At 39.5% G+C, this 18,027-nt stretch overlaps 1 non-coding gene across 1 annotated transcript; it reads right to left on the bottom strand.

Annotated features, from left to right (window-relative positions):
- Positions 1-7,891: 7,891 nt before the first annotated feature.
- On the bottom strand, positions 7,892-7,997 carry LOC138810320 (U6 spliceosomal RNA). Its single transcript, XR_011367112.1, has one exon. It is a non-coding gene; the product is annotated as a U6 spliceosomal RNA (small nuclear RNA).
- Positions 7,998-18,027: the final 10,030 nt, after the last annotated feature.

Here is an 18,027-nt window from a genome sequence, read left to right as displayed (position 1 = left end):
GCAACCCAATGCCACCTTTATTTCCCTCCTCTCTGTTTCTCTAAGCTCTGCCTCCTGTGTCCTCACTCCCTTGAAGCATCTGGAGGGGCTCCTGTGACACAGGCGTTGTCTCTGCCTGCACAGTACTCATCCTGGTGATATATTTGCTATTGCAATTCCGCTGCTCTCCTCACGGGCCCATTTAGTGCTGGAAGGTATTCCTTGCATGTTTCCTAACATCGTCCACTGAGTTTAGGAACAAAGGATTGACGACCAGGCAAATTCTCATGGGTCCAAACAGTGGCCATCTTTGTTTGGCTACTATTGTCAGCTGTTCACTGGTGTTTTTGTCTTACTCAAATCCAAACAGGAGAAGTGTCTGAGAGCTTCCGAAGCAGCAGAATCTAGAAATAATTTGTGACTATGTGTAATCACCTTTGGCTGAACATTGAAATCCTTGCTATTCCTTGATAGAGTTTGAGCGCTGCTGATAGCCTGTAAGAAGACAGAGAAATTTTCATGTGCATGGTCCTGAAGTGGCTTTGTTGTTTTTCTAGTTAGAAAGCATGTATTCCCTTATATGAGGAGGCTAGATTTTGCTTATAAACTTGTAAGTACATACATTGTGTGGCATGCAATTATACACATATGTATTAACTGAAATACAGCAAATTCAAGAGAGAACCCAAATAGTATAATTCCTTAGAAAGGCAAAATCGAAGTTCAGCAAAATGAAACATTAGGAAATAGATACTAGAAAGGTGGGGTGGGGGGAGGGGAAAAGATTAGACAAAGAAGAGAAGAAGGGGAGAATGTAGCCAAGAATCCAATGTATGTCCTACAGAATTAAGAAGAGTGAAGGAAAGGGTGGGTAGGGAAGGGATGGATGAGAACATTGAAAGGGGTGACATTGATCAGGATACACTGTAACCATAAACTGCTTTGTTGAATGGCAACTGCTTCGTTTAGCTACTTAATGATTAAAAGTCTGTGGAAACTTGATGTGTGAAGCACACAAAGTCAGAGCAAGTCCAGGGCTCCTATGTACATGGCAATCTATCATTAATGTTATTAGTTCTAAGTCTGAGTTGACCAATAAGCAAATGCAGTGAACCTGGCACACTGCTTTTGAGCAATGATGTGAAATCGTCTCCTAAACAGATGACCAGCTGTTTCAGATTATTCTGTGAATTACAGTTATTTCAGTAATTAGGACAAAATGCTCTGCTTTTTTTTTTCTTGGCAAAACCTCTAAATGGCTGATACCCTGTGACCTCAGAGGAAAGCTCTTTCTTCCATCTGCAGATAACCCAGAGGGTGATAAATTAAGCCCAATTAATACAGTCATTTCTAAAATAATAAATAGGACAGCTTGTTAATGAGAGTGTTAAAATGACAGAGCTATTTTCCTTCCTGTTTCTGTGTGGTGGAGGATAAGGCATCCTTGGGTTTTGCTGCTAGAGAAACTATGGGGGTGTAGGGGATCCACCCCCAAAACTGAACTTGAGACCTGTTCTCCAGGAGTTCTGTGCACAGCCAGTCCTATCTTTGAGAAGAGGCCATGAAATTCAATTTGGGATACAAAGATCTCTATTAACATCTTAGTTCTTTTATCCTCATCTTGTTATTTAGTCTTGATCAACTCTTAAAAAAGACTTTCTTAGCTGGGTGCTGGTGGCTCATGCCTGTAATCCTAGCTACTCAGGAGGCTGAGGTCTGAGGATCATGGTTTGAAGCCAATCTGGGAAGAAAAGTCCCGGTGAGACTCTTATCTCCAATTAGCCACTCAAAAATTGGAAGTGGTGCTGTGGCTCAAAGTAGTAAAGTACTAGCGTTGAGCTGATGTGCTCAGGGACAGTGTCCAGGCCCTGAGTTAAAACTCCATGACCTATAAAAGCAAAAGAGTTTTCCTTAGGGAAGAACAAGTTTCATCTAGTTACTGTCCTGTTTTAATTTGCTGCTTGCTTCTGGTAACCTCGGAGAAGCCACTAACTTCCTAGAGACTCGGTTTGCCCATGTGCAAAAGCCACAAAAACTGGGTGTAACTCCTGTTCTGAGGTGCACAAGTGCTTTTGTAAACTCTTGGGCATTTCCTCTATGGTGCTGGGGTTCCAAGAGAGAGCCTTACCCTCAGTTCCTACTTCCTGAACTCTAAGACACCGAATAAAGACCATGTGGCTGTCTGGAAAGCTGATCTTGTGGTCTAGTGACAGTGGTAGAAGTCACTGTCCTTGTGTCTTGTCCTTGGTGATAGATAGAAAACACATACAGTTATAGTTATGAGAAAAAGATGTAAATTTGAATTATTTGCATGCCAGAGAAAGCTGCAGCAATGAGTTTCTAAATTCAGATTTCTGAAGATGAATTGAAGCTAATGGATGTGAACCTCATAGCTACATCTCAATTTGAAATGCAGTCATTAAGTGCCTAATTTCTAAAAGTTTATTTGCACATTTCTAATAGAATGCTATCTGGAAAGGCAGGAGGCAGAACGGAATATATTGCCTCTGAAGTAAGCCCTCCTACTTTGAGATTTCAGGTGGATACATTTATTATCACAATGGCTGACCACCCCCATGTGTGGAGGGCATAGTCATTCTAATAGTTTTGCCCCAGGGTATTTGATTTATAGTTTCATTTTTTTTCTCCTTGACTTGTGGAAATCATACTCTTATGTATTCACACTGGCATTTGATAGCCATTCCAGGCCTGTCCTGCTGAGTAGTTACAGCACCCACAGCATCCTGGGGCGCCTCCCTGTGGCCAGGTGCATCTTGTCCATCTAACTAGATAGCACCACACAGTTGCCAGATGAAAAGCCAGCCATCTTGGTGGGGAGAGGACCACACAGCTGTCTGCACAGTCATATTTTATTTATGTTGGAATTCATTGCACTGTAGTTGATAGTGTCGGACCGAGAGAGTTCTAAAGACTTTCACAAATTTAACAAAGTCATTTTGGAAAACAGGAATCATGAGTTAGTTTCACAAGTGATTTCATGTTGTTCAGCTAAGGTACCTGGTCAGAAAATTATGTAACATATAATTACTTTTACTGTCTCTGAGATGCTTCACAGGCATCTGTTTTCATTACATGACTAAATTGAAGATGGTATAAATAAGGGACATCTCTGAAGTTAAAATTAATTCATCTTCCACAAGGGGTTCATATCAAGACCCTTTGTGACCTCGAAGCCATATGACAGGCCCAGACCTTTTCCCAACCTTCCTTAGAAGTATCATCTCTCTGTTGGGTACCATTTGTTATGGCTGTAATCCTGGCTAGACTTAACTCCAATTAACCAGCAAAAAGCTAGAAATGGAGGTGTTGCTCAAATGGTAGAGGCCAGCCTTGAATGAAAAAGCTATGCAGGCCCTGAGTTCAAGTCACAGTACTAGCATTCACACACACACACACACACACACACACACACACACACACACACACACACACACACACACACAACCTAAGTATCATTTCCCTTAGTCTGGTAACAAGCTGAAGATGAAGGAGATAATTGAGTTCATAATGCTCAAAGCATCCAAGGGTGATGTTACATGTGTCTCAACGTCAGAACTGTAGGAGGTAAAAACTAGTGTAGAAGTTTTCACAGTTTAGTCACCTGCCTGCACCTTGCCCCCAAGTAATAACTTTTGAAAGCCATAGTTCAGTAACCTTTTATTACTCAAACCATGCTCATCCTGTCCAGAGCAGCAGGGGCACTTTGAAGACAAATGGAAGGCTAGGACCACCGGCAAGATTTTCATTGGGAATTTAAGTCCTCAGAGATCTTAGCTAGCTACCTCTCCTCCTTGTGCATCCTTGATCTGATATCTGATAACACATCACACCCTCCCCTGACTAGTGGCAAACCCTAATATGTTTGGGTATCTTATAAGGCTTCCTGTTAAAGATATTGATTGGACTAGATTCCTAATCAAGAAGATACATCAGACTCACTCTCAGTGATTTAACACATCCTCAATTGTGTCTTTGTGAATGTCTAGCCCATCCTCAGATGATGTCCTGTGGTGAATGAATTTTCATGTTGAAAATGAAAAAGTAGACAGCAGTATTCCAAAGCAAAATGAACGGAGGCAGGAGACCCCCCAAGACAGGAACACAGATCAAACAGGGACGATCAGAGGGTCTTCCCTTGCCTGAGCTCTGCTGGGTTGTGTTCCAAGTTTCTCAGCATTCCCCACTCCCCTGCCTGCCCTTCAGCTGCAGGAGTCTGACTACATCTCATGTTGATTGGGAAGTGTAATTACTAATGCCTGAAATTGGGACTCAGGAGAGGTTCACCCAGCTAATGGCTCCCAGAGCCGAAGGCTGAATAACGGTTCTATTGTTTGTCAGCAAGATAAAAACCCACTTGGAACCATTTTAACTCAAGGTCAGGTTGACCTAAGTAGTCATATGGTGAGTGATTTTAAGGAACTACTAACAATTCACTAGTTCATGAAGGAGACAAAGCAAATTGCAGAAGAATAGAAAGTTTTGATTCTTGATTTTTTCTCACTTACTGAGCTGCTGAGAAGCATCACGCACACACACACACACGCACACAGACACAGACACAGACACAGACACACACACAGACACACACACACACACACACACACACACACACACACACACACACACACACGGTGGAGTTTTCCTCCCTCTGAGTGAGGAATTGAAGTTTGAATATAGTCTTCCTATAGTTCCATCATGATGCAGCTCAGCAGATGAAGCCTGGAATGGTGCGGGGTTGTGTGTGCGTGCGTGTGTGTGTGTGTGTGCATGCATGTGTGTGTGTGTGTGTGTGTGTGTGTGTGTGTGTGAAGTACTATTTTGTGTCCCTCTGTCCTCACAGCCCTTTCCAAACCATTCTGATTAAGCAGCACTTAGGTTCCCTGGTCAATGGGCAGCCTCATCTCCTACTCTGGTGTATCTTCCACTGAGGTGATTGGATAGAACTGAGCTCAAATCTCAATGACAAAACCTTCACTATGACAACCTTTTCTTCATGTGTGGACTCCATAGAATAGCCTTGAAGTCCTGCACAGAAAACAACCAGAAGCTCCTTCTCCCTCCTTGTTTGGTTCTCAGCAAGTACCATCTTGTAAGTTCAATTGCACTTGGCTCTCTGAGACAGCTCTTCCCACCTCCTCCACTTGGCAGAATCCATCACCCTCTGTAACCAGCCTGGGAGAATGTCTGCCCTCCTTGTAAGAGATTTTTCTAACCAGTTCATGAAGTGGAGTTGATCTGTAAGTAATTCTCTAGATCACAAACCCCCAACAGAGACACATCTTATTGCTTAGGCTACTGCTTGATAGTTAGTGGACATTTTGTCAATTTTCTTTTAATTAATGGAAAAGAACTGGAAGTTGGATGGAAGGGGTTAGATTAAGCATGACACCTGACCTGACCAGGAGAATTCTGATCTGGCCTCCAGGGCTGAGTCATGGCGGGAAGGGCAGCGGGGCTTTAAGCAGGTGTTTCCCCACTGCTCTAGCTTCTTTAAAGTCTTTCATTCAGTAAAATTTGCTGTGAGAAGCAGAAACATTGCCAAGTTCTTTAGACACTGTAAAATAAAAATAGAACAATTTAGACAGAAATCTCTTAACTGATTTCACTTATGATCATGGAACCTGCCATTTCTTGATTCCATAAAATAAAATACATGTTCCAATGAGCCAAGGAGAGATGACTGGCTTTATTGACACATAGAAGAGGGCAGAAGAAAGCAGAAACAAGACCCCAAGGGAGATTGGTTACTTCAAAATTACTTTCCATGTAAAGCAGGGACAGAGAGACAAAAGAATAGAAATTGGTTAACATCTGATTCTCTCTCTCTCTCTCTCTCTCTCTCTCTCTCTCTCTCTGTCTCTCTCTCTCTGTCTCTCTCTGTCTCTGTCTCTGTCTCTGTCTCTGTCTCTGTCTCTGTCTCTCTCTCTCTCTCAAGATTAAAGCAAAAAGGAATTTCATTACCATGCCAGCTGAAACTGGCTTGTTTGGGAAATTTGGCAATGATCTCTCTAATCCTGGTTTCTGGGGAGGTCAGATAAACAGCTTAGTTTCAGCAGCATGATGCAGAACCTCAGCACCAATGCTTCTGTTTTGATTTCTAGCCTAATCTCTTGGGCAAATGGGAGAGTTTAGTCTGAAACAATGGCCTCCTGTAATTTTTACTTATGAACACCTGGCTTCTAAGACTAGTCACAGATATCTGAGACAGACTCTGCAAGCAGAGGTAACTTTCTTTTCAGATGGCTGAGCAACCAGAATAGATCTCTGCCAGGTCCTCCTTCCTGAAGTAAGAGGATGGGGGTTTCTGCATTTGCATAATTTGACTCGGGATTGTGATACAAGATTATGGGGTGGGGAAAGAAGATGTATGGCGAAAAGAAGGGCTGAATGCAGCCATAATATTCATAATATTTTCATAATATTCATAATATACATATGTGAAGATTGAACCAGATGCCCTGAGGGGATGGGTGGGATTGGGAGAGATGGGGAAGAAAGTTGGAAGAGGCACATTGATGAACATTTATGTTATTGATACATTGAATTGAAACCCTTTGTACAAATTACGTACAAATAATAAAATATAAACAATGCCCGACAAGAGATGTACTCATTACATTACTCAGGTAACTTTAAACCCCCTGAACAGAATCTTTACAATACAATAATATAAAAAATAATAATGAACTAAGATCACTGCATTGTGTAACATATAAATTAAGTATTAGAACCAAAATTTCTTTGCCCAGGAAGTAAAGGCTGTAAATGAATCAAGTATTTCATGTTTACCTTAGGAATTTCCTGTAAAGCAGTTTCCACTGAAAAAGGATTTACTTGTTTGGCAAATAGCTGTTCTTTTTTTGTTGTTGTTTGTTTTGTTTTTTGGATCTGGTGGTGGGGCCTGAACTCTGGGCCTGGGTGCTGTCCCTCAGCTCTTCAGCTCAAGGCTAGCGCTCTACCACTTGAGCCACAGAACCACTTCTGGCTTTTTTCTTTCTGCTTATGTGGTGCTGAGGAATTGAGCCCAGGGCCTCATGCATGCAAGGCAAGCGCTCTACCACTGAGCCACCTTCCCAGCCTGCAAATAACTGTTTGTGCAGGACTCCTCAGCCAATGGCTTACTTATCAAGCAATAGTTTGGAATCAAGGTAAGCTTAGCATTCTCCCTCCTTTTCTTCTCTAATCCTAAATTTCAAATCCCAACACCTATTCACAATCAGTTCTTTACCTCCAGAGACTCACCTTGAGGCTAGATCCACAGCCATTGTCAAAATCCTCTGTGAGCCAGTGTCCAAGATTCTGGCAGCTGGCAATCTACTATAGGCAAGAAGTCTAGTAAACTTACCTGTGCTACAGGAACATCTCATTCTGGTGGTTCTTCTGAGAGGACAGCAATGGGTGTGCCTTTGACCAAGACAGCATTATGGAGAAGGGATTTTTTTTGTACAAGACCCTTGGGATCTGAACCCCACTTTCTGCTAACATCTCTCTGCTTCAGGTGACTTTAGATATGTTATTTGTTGCTCCCAAAGCTCAGTTTTGTTGTATGAATAGTGCGAGAGACTGGAATAAATTACCTTTGCTTTCTAGCTAGCTATAGGTTCTTAGGTCTGTGTGGACTGTATTATTTCCTGATTAAAAAAATTATTGTTATTGTAAAGGCAATGTACAGAAGGGTTACAGTTATATAGGCCAGGAAATTTGGAAAAGTGTTATCTCTTCTCTTATTTTCTCCCCGTTTTCCCCCGACTCCCTCCCCCACAAGAGTACAGTTCATTTTCAACATAGTGTCCAGCGAGTATCACCATTTCTGTGTTTCCCTCTTACCCTCCCCCAAACAGATAAACTTACATACAGGACAAAAGGTACAGGGAAAAAAACATAAAACTTCTAAACTATGGAACACTTCACGGTTTACATGTTATCTTTGCCCAGGGGTCATGCTAGTCTTCTCTGTATTGTACCAATTTTAGTACATGTGCTGCCAAAGAGAGCACAGAGAGATTTTTTTCTTGAAAGCAAAACAATAGCCTGTACAATCGGAGAAAGAAAACCCTTATCTCTAGGTTGCTCTAACTTTATCATTAAACGAATAGGACACCAGTCCTACTCGAGTCTTTAAAATGATAACTTCTGAAAAATAACAGTATCTCTAAAATTCTTTCATAAAAATCTTTCTGAAAAATATAGTACTCTGCCACCTAAAGCAGAAGACATTAGCTTTTTCTTGAATTATGATGATAAAAAATGTTGAGTAGCTCTGAGAAGACATTGTTTACAATAGAAGAAACAACAGATGTTTGCAACATTATCTGAAATGACAAAGCATGATAGTTCTCACCCATTAAATATGTCGGACATATATAAAAGTTAGGATTCAGCTGGGTGCTGGTAGCTCATGCCTGCCATCTAAGCTGTACAGGAGGCTGAGATCTGAGAATTACAGTTTGAAGCCAGTCTGGGCAGGAAAGCTTGTGAGACCCTTATTTCCAATTAACTATCAAAAAATCTGGAAATAAAGCTGTAATTCAAGTAGTAGAGCATGAGCCTTGAGCAAAGAAGCTCAAGGACAGAGCTCAGGTCCTGAGTATAAGCCCTCAGACCAAGACACACACACACACACACACACACACACACACACACAACACAAAGTTAGAACTCATAAGGATCAACAGAAATCATGTAATAAATGAAGAATGAGAACTGGGAAATACTTAATATACTCTAACTACACACAGCCCAATCGCATTTTTACAAAAATATACGTGCAAAGATGATTTCATTAGATAATATTACTGTAGCTCTATTTAGAGGGGATTTAATATTTATTCATTTATTTATTTTTGGTGCCAATCCTGAGGCTTGAACTCAGGGTATGGACACTATCCTTGAGCTTTTTAACTCAAGACTAGAACTGTACCACTTGAGCCATACTTTTACATCTGACTTCTGGCTAATTCGAAAAAAAGAGTCTCATGGACTCTCCTTCCTGGGCTTCAAACTGGGATCCTCAAATCTCAGTCTCCTGAGTAGCTGGGATTATCCTCATGAGCCACTTTGCCCACTCCAACCCTGTTTTATTGTTTTTGAAGTCACTTGGCATGACTTAGGTTTCAACCCAAGCTTCTGTCATAAGAGCAGCGGATATGTAATTTTCTGTTCAAGATCTTTTTAAGTAGTACCGAGTCCTCAAACAACATGACATAGTTTAATACTATTAATATCACATTTTAGAAATAAGATGACAGGTGGGTAATAACTTGATTAAAGGACCATAGCTAGTGGCGATTCCTGTGGTCCAGGCAGTCCACCAGAGAGTCCTCTTATCATCATTATCATCATCGTCATTATCATCATCATCATCGTTGTCATCATCATTTTATAATTAGATTCCACATATCAGTGAAAATATGCTATATTTGGTTTCTGAGCTTGATTTATTCCACTCAATATGATACTCTCTCTCTCTTTCTTTTTTTTTTGTTGGTCATGGGGCTTGGACCTGGGCTCTGTCCCTGAGCTCATCAGCTCAAGGCAAGCACTCTACCACTTGAGCCACAGTGCCACTTCCAGTTTTCTGATGGTTAATTGGAGGTAAGAGTCTCATGGACTTTCCTGCCCAGGCTGGCTTTGAACTGTGATTCTCAGACCTCAGCCTCCTGAATAGCTAGGATTACAGACATGAACTACCAGTGCCTGGTTTATGATACTCTTTTGTTCTATTCATTGTCCTGCAAATGACACAATTTTGTTTTTGATTATTTTTAAATAGAATTCTTTTGTGTATATATACTATGTTTCCTTGATCTTCTCAACAGATTCAGATTCTATTGCTTAGATATTACAAACAGAACTAAAATATACATGAGTATGCAGGTATCTGACTTGTATATTAAATTACTTTCTTTGGTTATATGTACAAGATTGGTAGAGTAAGGCCATAAGATGGGTCTATTTTCAGCTTTTTGGTGAACTTCCAAACTGATTTCCTTAGAGGTTTCATTAGTTTCCACTTTAACCAACAGTGAATGAGAGTTCCTTTTTCCTTGCTTACTCATAAGCATTGACGATCGTTATTATTATTATTTTTGCTAGTTCTGGGGGTTGAACATAAGGCCTGGGCCCTGCCCTAGCTTCTTTTGCTCAAGGCTAGCACTCTACCACTTAGCTCCATTTCCTCAGTATCACATAAACAAAGTATGTTTATGTGATACTGAGGAATCGAACCCAGGGCTGTATGCATGCTAGACAAGCACTCTACCACTAAGCCACCCTCCAGGCCCCAGACCATTATTTGTTTTTTTGATGTCAGCCATCATAACTGCATGTGATAGAACCTCAATGATATTTTGATTTGCACTTATTTTATGACTAAGGGTGATGAGCATTTTTTAGTGTGATTACTAACCATTTGTACTTCTTCTGAGAACTATCTGCTTAATTCATTTGCTCGTTTATGATTTGATTTTTTTTGCTGTTTAACTTTTAGAACTCTTTGTATATTATGACTAGTAATCCTTTGTCTGATGAATAGCTGGCAGAGTTTTTCTCCATTCTATGTGTTGTGTCTTTATTTTGACAATAATTTCCTTTGATATTCAGAAGCTTTTTTTTTTGCTCTTATTTCCTGGGCAATTGGAGTTTTGTTTAGAAAGAAATGGCTTCTGTCTATATATTTAAGCATTTTCTGGAAGTTTTCCTTACTAGTTTCAAAGTTTCAAGTCTTACATTAAGATCTTTACCTGAATTTTGTACAGGTTAAGAGCTAGAGATCAAGTTTTCATTTTAGCATGTAGCTAAGCAATTTTTTTCCAGCACTATTTGTCCAAGATACTGTCTTTTCTCTAGCCTATGCTTTTTTGGGGGTGGACCTTTGTTAAAGGCCATATGTCTGTAGCTGTGTAACTGTATGGGTTTATTTCTAAGTCTGCTAGTCCATGGGTTTTCATGTTTGTTTTTGTGCCACCATTAGATTGCTTTTGTTGTTATGACTCTGAAGTAGAATTTGAAGTCAGATATTTTAATACCTAGAGCATTGCTCCTTTTCCTCAGTGTGGCTGAGGTTCCTATATGAATTTTAGGATTGATTTTTTTTCTATTTATGTGAGGAATGACATTGGGATTTTGATGAGTAGATGAAGTGATTTTTCAGCAGTGTCAGTTCTCAAGGTCAGGGAGGATGTGAGAGAAGACAGAAACAGTTACGTTTTCCAGACAGTAAGGATAAGAGGGAAATGGCTCTGTCAGCAATGAGGGTAATCTTCATCACTGAGGACTTGGCTTTGCAACCCACGAGTCAGTAGCTGGGGGAAATAAACCCTTGCTAGGGACAGGAGGTGGAACTGAAGTAATGGCTTTGTGAATGCTGTCTTATGGAAATGTAGCATCTGGGGCCCTTTTATGACCTTGAGGAGGAGACTGGAAGCCTCATCTTTAACCTTGGAGGGACACAGGAATTTTACTCTTTTCAGAGGGTCAATCTGAGGAGCTGTAGACAAAAGTCCCCAGGTCCTTCTAGGGACAAAGGGACCAGTCTGGTACAGAAAAGAAGTGAGCAAAAATGTTCTAGAAAAAATATGATGCCTTGAAACTGCAAAGTATTAGCATTCAGGTTTAAATACCACCCAGCCCTCTGCCAGCCGCTTGTAGCACCATTTTCACTAGTGAAGTGGATCTATCAGAGAAAATTCTGAGAATCCTAACGTCTTGTGGTCACCTACCAAAATGGTCTACTGGGGTCATTCTTTGTTGGACTCACATTATCCAAACAATGCAGACTTTGCATGACTTCCGTATCCTCATGTATAAATATAAGCACACAGCCAAGGATAGCAAATTATCTTCAGAAAGCCTCTAACTTGAAGGTAGATTTGAAACATAGACAAAGAGCAAACAAAACAAATGAGCTGAATTTGAAGTATACTGGAAACATATAAGAAGCTATAAACTTAAAACAGTCCTCAAGTGATGAGAAAAAATATGACATTTAAAATACAGGAACAGGTATATTCAGAGAATAATAACAGCAACCACACAACCATTCCAGAAATGAAAATGTATCAGCAATGAAATATTAAATATAATGGCTGGAAGGAAGAATTGAAATGGAATGCTGTTTTTCAAAATAGAACCAAAGGCAAAGAGATATATGAAATAGAAACAAAAGCAAAACCAATATCTATTAGAGCTTTAATTTTGGAGATTCACTATTCAAATAATAGAAATTCCAACGTGGAATACCTCTGTGCTCAACAAAATGATGGGAATAAAGTGATATCAAGTAAAAATAGCAAAATTTTGGAATAAAAGAGATGAAAAGATTATAAAAGTGCCTATATACACATTCATAGACATGAACATGGACACACAAGTTACGTTAGCAGAATCAAGAGAAAAATGTGGCCAGACTTCTCAAGAATGGCTTTGGAAAATCAAGCATAGAAGGTTCTGAGTTCAAAACCAAGAAATAAAAAAAGAGATAAAGAAATACACTCATATATATTATATATATACACATTCCAAAATTTTAGCTTTCACTCCAATAAGTCACTAGTGGGTGACGTATGTGTGATTTATGCCGATAATCCCTGGTAGTTGAGAGGTAGAGATTAGAGATCCAGGAGTAAATTTTATGGCTAGACTGTACAAAAAGTCATTGAGACCTCACCTGTATCAACCAGCTAGCTATGGTATTAATCCCAGCTACATGAATGACATAGTAGAAGGATCAAGTTTCAAGACTAGCCCCAGGCAAAACTATGAAGTCCTTTCTAAAAAATAAACAAAGAATAAGGGTAAGGGGCATGCATCAAGTGTCTAGCAAGTGCAAGGCCCTAAAAATAAACTTCAGTACAGACTCCAAAAAAGTTTCTAAACATGACACTCTACCATGATATTAAGGATTGTAAACAATAACAAGAAAGGCATAGGCTCCGAAGAAATAAAGATTATAATAGTGATCTTGATTGTTATTACAACAAGCAATAGCAAAACCATAGACTGGGTGGCTAAATAACAGAACTTTATTTTCTGCACCTAAAAAAGTAGACAGAGAAAATTACAGAAGTGGAAGGAAAACTGTCAGAAAACTGTGAACATTTCACAGCACAGTAGAATGAGCTAATGTGCTGCGACCTTTGAAGAAAAGGGAAGAACACCCACAAAAGGCAATTCAGATCCTTGGGGCTGGCACTCCCACTGCAGACCTAGAGATTCTAGGGCTAGATTTAGGGCTTGGAGTTCTACAAGCAGATTCAGCAGGGTTAATTTCAGGCAAAGACTATCTTCCTGGCCTGATGGGTGTTAAGAGAATCACCATTCTTTTCACCAGACAGCTCAGTTCTTGTTATATCTATAGATGGCCTTTCCTTATCATGCATGTAGAGAAAGAGTGATCATTTGGGTATGTCTTCATATAAGGACACTAATCTGTTTTTTTTTTTAATTTTTATTTTTTTATTGTGAAAGTACTGTACAGTAGGGTTACAATTACATGGGCAAGATAATGAGTACATTTCTTATCAAGCATTGTAGCCTCCTCCTTTGTTTCCCCTTCCCATCCCTTCCCATTCTCCCCCCGCTCCCCACCCAAATCCCCCCCCCAAAGTTGTAAAGTTTGTTTTCGACATAACCACTTGTACTTCTCATTGTTGCAATGGGTCCACCTGTATCCCTATTTAAACGACTTGTTTTTCCCCTTCCCCTCCACAAATTATACCGACATCAAATACAGTGAAAGCAGACATTATACTGTGGGGGAGGGACATACAAAGCAACAAAGAAATAATCTAATAAATGTGTTAGAAACAATCGCATGAAAGAAAAAAAGCATTTGAATACATTATCTTAGGGTTCATTTCCCTAACATCACCTTATCTGACCTTTTCTGCTTGACTCAGACATATACTAGATATTGCAAATAAGGGAAACCATGGGACCTATGTTTCTTTGGGCCTGGCTTACTTCACTTAATATAATTTTTTCCAAGCCTTTCCATTTCCTAACGAATGGGGCAATGTCATTCTTTGTGATGGAGGCATAGAATTCCATTGTGTATATATACCACATTTTCTTGATCCATTCATCTACTGATGGGCATCTGGGTTGGTTCCATATCTTAGCTATGGTGAATAATGCTGCAATAAACAGTTATGCTCGTAGCTTTAGTGTGTTCTTGTTTGTAAACATTTGGGTAAATGCCCAAAAGTGGGATTGCTGGGTCATAGGGGAGCTCTATGTGGAGTCTTTTGAGGAACCTCCATACTACTTTCCAAAGTGGTTGAACAAGTTTACACTCCCACCAACAATGCAGTAAGGTTCCCTTCTGTCCACATCCCCTCTAGCATCAGCATCTGTTGTTATTAGAGTTCTTGATTTTTGCCATTCTAACTGGGGTGAGGTGATATCTCAATGTTGTTTTGATTTGCATTTCTTTTATGGCTAGGGAGGTTGAGCATTTCTTCATGTGTCTATTGGCCATCCTTCTTTCCTCTTCAGAGGAGTTTCTCTTTAAGTCTTTAGCCCACTTATTTATGGGGCAGTTGTTTCTTTGAAGATTTGTTGTTGAGGGATTTAATTTTTTGAGTTCCAGGTATATTTTAGATATGAGACCCTTGTCCTTTGTATGGCTAGTGAAGATCTTCTCCCAATCCGTGGGCTTTCTATTGATCTTGCTAGCTATGAAGGACACTAATCTTATATGATTAAGGCACATCACTGCTACTTCACTTAACCAAAATTACTTTATTTCACAAACACTTATATGTCACATAGGACAAGATGTGTTCTGAGAAGCATGTTTTTTAAAAATATATTTTTATTGTAAAGATACTGTACAGAGAGGTTACAGTTACATGGGCAAGGTAATGAGTCCATTTCCTATTGAGCATTGTTACCCCCTCCTTTGTTTTTCCCCTACCATCCCTTTCCTCCCCATCTCCCCAACTCCTCCTTCCCCTCTCCCATGCTCTCCTCCCTCCCCTGCAAAGTTGTAAACTTTGTTTTCAACATACTGTTTTGTACATGTCATTGTTACAATGGGTCATCCTGTATCCTTATTTCGGCATTTTGTTATTTCCCTTACCCTCCCCAAATTAGAAAAATATATATACAAGATCCAGGACACCAGAAACAAATACAGTGACAACAGGGGTTGTACTATAGGGGAAGAAGGGGATGTGGCCAGAAGGGAACCCTATTGCATTGTTGGTGGGAGTGTAAACTTGTTCAACCACTTTGGAAAGTAGTATGGAGGTTCCTCAAAAGACTCCATATAGAGCTCCCCTGCGACTCAGCAATCCCACTTTTGGGCATTTACCCAAATGTTTACAAACAAGACCACACTAAAGCTACCAGCACAACTATGTTTATTGCAGCATTATTTACCATAGCTAAGATATGGAACCAACCCAGATGCCCCTCAGTAGATGATTGGATCAAGAATATATGGTATATATACACAATGGAATTCTATGCCTCCATCAGAAAGAATGACATTGCTCCATTTTTAAGGAAATGGAAAGACTTGGAAAACATTATATTAAGTAAGCCAGGCTAAAAGAAACATAGGTCCCACAATTTTCCTTATTTACAATAACTAGTATATGTCTGAGACAAGCAGAAACGGTCAGATAAGATGCTGTCAAGCAAAATGAACCCCAAGATAAGGACACAAGTGTTTTTTTCCCCTCTTACTATTGCTTCTAATATATTTATAAGGTACCATGTGATTTTTGTTGCTTTTTATGTCCCTCTTCCACAGTACAACCTTGTTTTCACTGTATTTGATGTGGTATAGTTTGTGGAGGGGAAGGGAAAAAAATTGTTTAAACAGGGATACAGGTTGAACCATTGCAACAAAGAGATGTACAAGACGCTATGTCGAAAAACAAACTTTACAATTTAGGTGGGTGGAGGGGTGAGGGTGTGGGGAAGTGGGTATGGGGGTGGGGGAGAATAGAGTTGCGGAGATGGTAGAGAAGGGATGGTAGGAGAAAAACAAAGGAAGAGACAACAATGTTTGATAAGAAATGTACTGATTACCTTGCTCATGTAACTATAACCCCTCCTGTATACAGTATTCTCATAATAAAAAAAGTATTAAAAATCATGTAGTACATTATAAGTACATTAAGAAGAACAGTAACAAAGATAAAACCTCTTGTGTACCTATCTTGGGGTTCATTTCCCTTAGCACCAGGTTATATGGTCATATATACATAGCTTTTGACCTCTCTGAGAAGCATGTTTACAGCCTCTTTGTCACTAGGAAAAACATCATAGAATCTACTTACATGACTGAGATGGGAACCTTTTCTGTATGTGTTGTTCAAGTAAGGGCATTAGAAGCTGCTTCTTGCTGGTTGCTGTTGATTCATGTCTCTATTTCTAGCTAGTCAGGAGGCTGAGATCTGAAAGCCATATTCAGAGCTAGCCCAGGCAGAAAAGTCCACAAGGGACTCTTACCTCCAATTAACTAGCAAATAGCTTGAAGTGTGGATGTGGCTCAAGTGGTAGAGTCAGCTGCATTGTGAGCCTTGAGTTCAAGCCCAAGGACTTGCCACAGACAGACAGACAGACAGACAGACAGACAGACAGACAGACACACACACACACACACACACACACACACACACACACACACACACACACACACACACACACACAAAACAAGAAGTTTCTCCATATTTGATATAGGCTCTTCTGAAACTTCTCAGTCTTGTTGCCTTCAGTGAAGCAGCTCCATTAACAGCTTCTGTCACTTTGTTTTTGTCCTTCAGGATGGTAGCTAGGGTGAAAACGCCATGCCTGACTGGGGAATGACAAACCAATTTTGCCGTCCTTTATCACTTTTAATTTTGTTTTTAGGTCAGTTGCTCAGCATGGATTCTTACTGGCAACATTGGCAAGGGACTTTGTATATAATGATTACACTAAGCAAAAGAGAAAAGGATGCAAAAAAGATGTGGGAAACAAGATCATGTGATCGCTCACAGCTTCTATCCTATGTAGCTTGTCAATGAGTAAAGCATCTTTACACAGTGCATGATTGAACAGCCACCTGGGGATCTGAGCTTCAATGTATAAACTTGGGGTGCAATGTTAATCCATAATACCTTGCTCCTAACACCTCCAAATGCATGCGCTTTCATGCATGTCTTTCTTGCATGAAAATACATTTTTTCCATTCCAACAGCCTCAGAAGTTTAAACTGATTCAACTCTGTAGTCTAAAGCCCCAAATCCCCCTTAAATAGTATCCAGACTAAACAGGATTCGTACCCATACATACATACGTATATACATACATATATATATATACATATATATACACACACATGTATATATACATATATACATGTATATATGTATATGTATATGTATACATACATATGCATGTGTGTATACATATATATGCATAGGTATGTATATATACATACACACATATATACATGTATATGTATATACACATATATGTATACATATACATACACATACATGCATACACATATGTATATATACATATGTATATATTCAATCCTAAGGTGAAATTCTTCTACTGTTGTGCACCTAGAAAACCAGAGAGCCCTTCTCCTTTTGGTCAGATTTTCTAAATGCTTATCAATTTTGTTTATCATTTTGAAGAGCCAACTTTTTTGTTTTGTTGATTCCAAATAAAATTAGGGATGAAAAATGAGATATCACTACAAATATGAGACAAATTCAGAATATTATATCGGAATTCTTCACTAACCTTTATGCCAGCCAACTGGAAAAATCTGGTCGAAACAGATGTAGTCCTAGATAACATCAATGAAGCAAAATTGAGCCAGGAGGATGCAAACCCCTTAAGCAGATCTGTAACAAGTAATGAAATTCAAATGAAAATAGAAAACCTCCAAACTAAGAAAAGGTTAGGCACTAATGAATGAAGAACTAATACCAACACTCCTAAAGTCTTCCATGAAGTAGGAAGGGGGAAATCACTACAAAACTAATTCTTTAAAACCAGAATTATACTCATTCAAAA

The sequence above is a fragment of the Dipodomys merriami genome, unplaced genomic scaffold (genome assembly GCF_024711535.1).
Source record: "Dipodomys merriami isolate MVZ:Mamm:240054 unplaced genomic scaffold, mDipMer1.0.p SCAF_5, whole genome shotgun sequence".
Lineage (NCBI taxonomy): Eukaryota > Metazoa > Chordata > Mammalia > Rodentia > Heteromyidae > Dipodomys > Dipodomys merriami.
This window is presented reverse-complemented; position numbering and strand designations above follow the sequence as displayed.